This window comes from Babylonia areolata, chromosome 33 (assembly GCF_041734735.1).
Source record: "Babylonia areolata isolate BAREFJ2019XMU chromosome 33, ASM4173473v1, whole genome shotgun sequence".
Taxonomy (NCBI): Eukaryota; Metazoa; Mollusca; class Gastropoda; order Neogastropoda; family Buccinidae; genus Babylonia; species Babylonia areolata.
The window spans coordinates 8,053,621-8,061,120 of record NC_134908.1 but is presented as its reverse complement, the minus strand read 5'-3'; positions in this window follow the sequence as shown (position 1 = coordinate 8,061,120).

Genomic DNA, 7,500 nt, shown 5'->3' with positions numbered 1-7,500 from the left:
CACAATCCAGTTTTTAACTCTCTCCATACGAACGGCGAAAAAGGACGACGTTAACAGCGTTTCACCCCAATTACCACCATCAAAATATTGCAAGCGGAAGGCTCTGATACTGAAGAGGTGAATGTTGACAAAGAATACCACAATTCTGACGACGGAAGCTAAAGGTTGGGTCATTCAGACACCCACTGGACATCCGAGGGGTCTGTGTAGAGGAGAAGAGAGGACTGGCCGTACTGAGTGAGTTAAAGTCATCAATAAACTGTGACGTGAACAACACCCGAATGGTTAATGCGCTGGACTTTCAACCTGACGGTCCCGTGTTCGAATCCCGGCCATGAGGACTCGTTGGTAAAGAGGTGGAGATTTTTTCCCGATCTTCCAAGCTAACAGATATGCAGACCTTCTTAGTGCCTGAACACCCCTTCGTGAGCATTCGCATACAATAAGACCAAACACGCACGTTAAAGATCCCGTAATCCATGTCAGCGTTCGGTGGGTTATGGAAACAGGAACATACCCAGCATGCACATCCCAGCCCCCCCCCCCCCTCACTCCCCAAGAACAAGAAAACCTAAACGAAAACCTATTTGAAAAAATATCTTCCACGACGCAAACTCACTGACAGACAACGAAACAATGAATTCATTGAAAAAAAAAAAGAAAAGAAAAAAAAAGAAAAGAAAAAAGAAAGATGGCCAAAATAATAATAATAATAATATATAGCGCTGAATCTTGTGCAGAGACAAATCAAAGCGCTTTCACACCAGTCATTCACACACATGCATTACTCTAAAAACTGAAGAAGAAACTGAAGACAAGGAAGAGGCAGGGAAGGGAGGCTATCTTGTGAAGAGGTGGGTTTTAAGGCCAGACTTGAAAGAGCTGAGTGCGGGAGACCTGACGAAGCGAAAGAGGTAGTTCATTCCAAATGCAAGGTCCAGAGACAGAGAAAGAACGGCGGCCAACAGTATTGATACAGTTAGAATTACTACTATAATAACAAACTATTACTACTACTACTATTACTGCAACAACAACTACGACTAAAACTACGAATTCTACTACGAATACTGCAACTAACAATAGTAACAAAAAGAATGATCATATAACAATGATAATGCTAATTTTAAAAAAAGTAACAAACAAATAACTAAATAGAAAAAAAGGAATGAATAAATAAAAACACACACCAAACCCCCCCCCAAAAAAAAAAAAAAAATCATATTGCAATTTAAAGGAGGCGGCAAAGAGTGCGGGCTAACCTGCATACGCTGCGCCATCTGCACACCCCCTCCCCCTTTAAACCCCCCAACCCCTCGCCCCCCCTCCCCCACCCCCCAGTGCCCCCCCCCCCCACCCCCCCCCCGCACCTCCCCCCCCCCCCCCCCAAAAAAAAAGGTAGATGCCTGATCTACGCATACACCTACCAGACCGCATATATAGCAACGCACATTGTTCGTGAAAAAAAAAAATCAAAATGTTTTAAAACACGGCAGCAGAGACAGAGAGAGAGAGAGAGAGAGGGAGACAGAGAGAAAGAGAGAGAGAGAGGGAGAATGATAAGGATATCTGTAAGACAGGCCATCAAGTAAGCACTGCTTCAAGAATGAGAAGAAAAAAGAAGGAAGAAGAAGGAGGAGGAGAAGGAGAAGAAGAAGAAGGAGGAGAAGGAGAAGAAGAAGACGAAGAAAAAAAAAGAAGGAAGAAGAAGAGCAGGGGAGGAGGAGGAGAAGGAGAAGAAGAAAGAGGAGAAGGAGAAGGAGAAGAAGAAAGAGGAGGAGGAGATGGAGAAGAAGAAAGAGGAGGAGGAGAAGGAGAAGAAGAAAGAGGAGGAGGAGAAGGAGAAGAAGAAAGAGGAGGAGGAGAAGGAGAAGACGAAGAAGAGGAGGAGAAGGAGAAGACGAAGAAGAGGAGGAGGAGAAGGAGAAGAAGAAAGAGGAGGAGGAGAAGGAGAAGACGAAGAAGAGGAGGAGGAGAAGGAGAAGAAGAAAGAGGAGGAGAGAAGAAGAAAGAAGAAGGAGGAGAAGGAGAAGACGAAGAAGAGGAGGAGGAGAAGGAGAAGAAGAAAGAGGAGGAGGAGAAGAAGAAAGAAGAAGGAGGAGAAGGAGAAGACGAAGAAGAGGAAAAGGAGAAGACGAAGAAGAGGAGGAGGAGAAGGAGAAGAAGAAAGAGGAGGAGGAGAAGGAGAAGACGAAGAAGAGGAGGAGAAGGAGAAGAAGAAAGAGGAGGAGGAGAAGGAGAGGAGAAGAGGAGGAGGAGAAGGAGAAGAAGAAAGAGGAGGAGGAGATGGAGAAGACGAAGAAGAGGAGGAGGAGAAGGAGAAGAAGAAAGAGGAGAAGGAGAAGACGAAGAAGAGGAGGAGGAGATGGAGAAGACGAAGAAGAGGAGGAGGAGAAGGAGAAGACGAAGAAGAGGAGGAGGAGAAGAGGAGGAGGAGAAGGAGAAGAAGAAAGAGGAGGAGGAGAAGGAGAAGACGAAGAAGAGGAGGAGGAGAAGGAGAAGAAGAAAGAGGAGGAGGAGAAGGAGAAAGAAGAAGGAGGAGAAGAAGAAAAAAGGAAGAAGAAGAGGAGGATAGCAGGAGGAGAAGAAAGAAAGAAGAAGGAGAAGAAGAAGAAGACGAAGAAAGAGGATGGGGGAGGGGGGGGGGGGAGAAGAAAGAAAGAAAGAACGAAGAAGAAGAAGAGGAGTAGAAGAAGAAGAAGAAGAAGATGACAGGAGGAGGAGGAGAAGAAGGGGAAAAAAAGGAGAAGAAGAAGAAGAAAGAGGAGCAGAAAAAGAAGAAGAAGAGGAGGAGAGGAGAAGGAGGAGAAGAAGAAGAAGAAAAGAAGAAGGAAGAAGGAAGAAGAAGGAAGAAGAGGAGGAGGGAGAAGAAGAAGAAGAAGAAAAAGAAGAAAGAGAAAGAAAGAAAAAAAAAAAAAAAAAAAAGGCGAAGCGCAAAAAGTCCATCTCACGACACACGGACTGTTGATCTCGTTGAAACACCATTGCACTGTGACTGTCGCAAAAAGATACCTCTGCTGCACACGCCAAACACACGCACAGGCACACACACACACACACACACACGACTGTCTCTCCCGAACAACATCGAAGACAATGACTGCTTCTGCTGCTGCTGCTGCTGCTGCTGCACTTGACGTACTGACGCATGCCTTAGTCTCTCTCTCTCTCGCTCTCTCGTTTTTGTCAAGCAGGTCGTTGCAAGCGTTAGTCGAGGTTGGTGGTGGTGGTAGTGGTGTTGTGCGTGTTTTATCTTCAGTTTAACGTCTATTCACTATAAGTGTTTTTAGACGGAAAGGAGTAAAGAAGTGGATAAAGGAAAGGGAATGCATGTGAATATTAGTGTAAAAAAAAAAAAAAAAAAAAAAAAAAAAAAAAAAATTCATGTTATGTAACAGAGGAAAAGTATATTATAAGAAAAAGGTCTAAAGAGATTGTGGTGTGTATTGAATGAGGTGTCATGGGAAGGAGAATATGTATATGCATATCAACAAGTATTAACCTATAACAATGTAAATATAAATAACAACATTAATTATAACACATCAAAGGAGGATACCAACTGGACTGGAGTTTAAAATTTCCGAAAACATTCTAAGCAATGAATAATCATTCAAAATCTTTTCAGTGGCTAATGAAATATTGGAAGAAAAGTCATCAACTACATCTTTAGGAATTAACGGTCTTATGCTCGGACAATGAATGAGTAGATGACTTACAGTTATTTGCTTACCGCATACACATTTTATATTTTTAGAAAATTTTGTACGAAAGGCATTTAAACGAATTCTATACATTAGACTTGTAATTTGTCTTGAATGTGCTGCTGGTGTCAAATTTAGAAAATGTTTGGGATTAGCTGCATTCTTTGTGTTTACACAACATTGGTAATATTGATTATTTGAATCTATAAGTAATTTCTTAAATCGATTTCTAGAGACATTTTCTATACAACTAATGTATTCATGTAGATCTAACTGGATGTCAAGTTGTATTGCGCCTTCGAAATTACGTGCTGCTCTTCTAGCTGCTTGGTCTACCCACTCATTTGAAGATATTCCACAGTGCGAAGGTACCCAACAGAAAGTTAATTTAATGCCCTGTTTTGTCAGTTGGTGAATAATATGTTTTATTTCCATTGTCATCTCTATTCTCTTCTTTGAATTTGGAGATTCTATAGCTTTTAATACTGACTTCGAGTCTACACATAATAGAATTTCACTGACAGTTTTCGGAATGTCTGAAATATAATTTAAGGCCATAAGTATGGCTATAAGTTCAGCTGTGAAAATGGAATATTGTCTACCAATATAGTATAATTTTTCTAATCTAAATGAAGGAATTACAAAATATCATATTGACTATATACTAAACAAAGCAAGAAAAGGTCTAAATTTCCTTAAAATAATTTGTAAACAGCACTGGGGGCAAGATACCAGTACCAAAGCGTTGATATCTCTCGCAACCTCTCTCGTACGTTCACGCTTGACATACGCTCAAGAGGTATTTTTCAGTGCTCCACTGCATTTGTTAAAGAAGCTGCAAAGCATCGATTGTAAGGCTTATAAACTTGCTCTAGGTGTGCCCATTCTTACATCAAATTTAGGGACCTACAGAGAAGCAGGTGTTTTATCTCTTGATGAACAAAGGAAAGCTTCAGCCGCGAAATTCGTTATCAAATCTTTAGCATATGAAACCTTTTCAAAAGAAGAAGTTAATTTAAGTTCACAAAAAGATTTTGCTAAACGAGCTAAGACGATACAGTCTATGACATCCATCAATACATTTGCATCAGATATCATTAGTGCTACGGAATCAAGAGACAAGCAAATTGCAAAAATACCTACTTTTTCACCAGTCCCTGAATGGGAGCAGTGTAAAGCTACCTTTGACATGGATTATACAGATTTATCCAAGAACCAGTCACCATTTTTGTTAAAACCTGAAGTGCTCTCCCATATAGAAAATCAATATTCTAATTATCTAAAAATATACACAGACGGATCTGTTCTAGAAGATGGTAATTCAGGAGCGGCTTTTGTTGTGCGTGTGCGTGTGTGTGTGTGTGTGTGTGTGTGTGTGTGTGTGTGTGTGAGCTCAGTTCAGTTCAGTTCAGTTCAGTTCAGTTCAGTTTCTCAAGGAGGCGTCACTGCGTTCGGACAAATCCATATACGCTACACCACATCTGCCAAGCAGATGCCTGACCAGCAGCGTAACCCAACGCGCTTAGTCAGGCCTTGACGGGGGGAAAAAAAGAAAAAGAAAAAAAAAGGCGCATAATAAACAAATGGATGGATACATCATTGAATTAATGAATAAATGAATACAAATGAATGAATGAAAAAAAAAGTAACATAAAAAAGTAAGCAGAGACAATAAACCCCCCCCCATAAAAATCAGTAAATAAAAAATAAATAAAATGCAGGAAAAACGAAGAAATAAGCGAATGAATAAATATAATGTGTGTGAAAAAATGGTAGAATGGTAATTGACTCACTTAAAACACAATGGAGTGATGGCCTGGAGGTAACGCGTCCGCCTAGGAAGCGAGAGAATCTGAGCGCGCTGGTTCGAATCACGGCTCAGCCGCCGATATTTTCTCCCCCTCCACTAGACCCTGAGGGGTGGTCTGGACGCTAGTCATTCGGATGAGACAATAAACCGAAGTCCCATGTGCAGCATGCACTTAGCGCACGTAAAAGAACCCACGGCAACAGAAGGGTTGTTCCTGGTAAAATTCTATCGAAAAATCCATTTCGATAGGAAAAACAAATAAAAAACTGCACGCAGGAAAAAATACAACAAAAAAAAGGGTGGCGCTGTAGTGTAGCGACGCGCTCTCCCTGGGGAGAGCAGCCCGAATTTCACACAGAGAAATCTGTTGTGAAAAAAAGAAATACAAAATTCCTTGCTGGATCCTTCCAACTTCTGTCTCTCCCTCTCCCCCCCCCCCCCCCCTCCCCCCCCCCCCCCCCCCCCCCCCCCCCCCCTCCCCTCTCCCGACCCCCCCTTTTTTTTCTTCTCATCTTTGATTCACTTCATACACATGCACGCACAAATGCTCGTGCACACACACAGGTATTAGAAGTACATACAAACAGAAAACCACGCGCACACGTGTATCATCAACCAGAGAAGAAGGGGAGCAACCCTTTGACGAAAGAGTGAGCGGTAGGAAGGGGTTGCCTCCCGTGTATCAAGCAGTCGCTTCACAAGGGCGTTTCTATTTTATTTTGTATTTCTTTTTTTTTTTCACGTCAAATTACTCTGGGTGAAATTCGGGCTACTATCCCACGAGGGACTGATGATGATGATGATGATGACTGACGACGACGACGATCATGATGATGGTTGATGACGGTAATGGTGACTGAGCTTTGGTTTACCGAGGGAGGAAGGTGGCAGAATGGTTAAGACGCTCAGCTGCCAATACAGAGAGTCCGTGAGGGTGTGGGTTCGAATCCCGCTCTCGCCCTTTCTCCTAAGTTTGACTGGAAAATCAAACTGAGCGTCTAGTCTTTCGGATGAGACGATAAACCGAGGTCCCGTGTGCAGCACGCACTTGGCGCACTGAAAAAGAACCCATGGCAACGAGAGTGTTGTCCTCTGGCGAAATTACGTAAAATGAAATCCACTTTCATAGGTACACAAATATGTAAGCATGCACTCAAGGCCTGACTAAGCGCGTTGGGTTATGCTGCTGGTCAGGCATCTGCTCAACAGATGTGGTGTAGCGTGTATGGATTTGTCCGAACGCAGTGACGCCTCCTTGAGAAAGTGAAACTGAAACTTACCGAGTCAGATGGAAGTGTACGCTAACAGCGCTACTTTAACTGGAACGTTTATAACTTTTTGTCCTCCGTCATCCTTCTTCTTCCTTTATACAACCAACATCATTATATTGATGATTCTGTTGTAGTTTGGGGTGGTTGCTGAGGATTGCGCTGTTGTGAGGATTGGAAAAAAAAAAAAAAATGGCGACCTGGCCAGTCAGTGCACGTGACATGATGCCAAGCCTCTGCATCATCTGTTGGGCGGGGAAGGGGGGGGGGGGGGGAGGGGAAAGAAGGTAGGGGGGGAGATGGTGATTTTTTGGGTGAGTGGGTGGTTAGGAGGAGGGTGACACGGGCAGTGCTTGGCGAGAGGAGGGGTGAATGGGGGAGGGGGGGGGTGCCGGGGGGGGGGGGGGGGGGGATTCACATAATAAAAAAAAACCCACACACCTAAAAAACAAAAAAATACAAAACAAAAGCAAACAAACAAACAAAAACCCTGCAGGCTTCACTTGTCTGCCAACACACAGTGCCACCATTGCCATCACGTCATGTCCCATTTACGTCATTTCCTACTGACGTCACTTAGCTTTTTTTTTCCTCTCCTGAGGACCACAGAATAGAGCTGACACGTGATCGAGACCAGAACCATGTACACAAATCAGGCCCCCACCACCCACCATCCAAACCACCATCAAGGTAGGTAGGTAGGAGCTTATATAGCCTC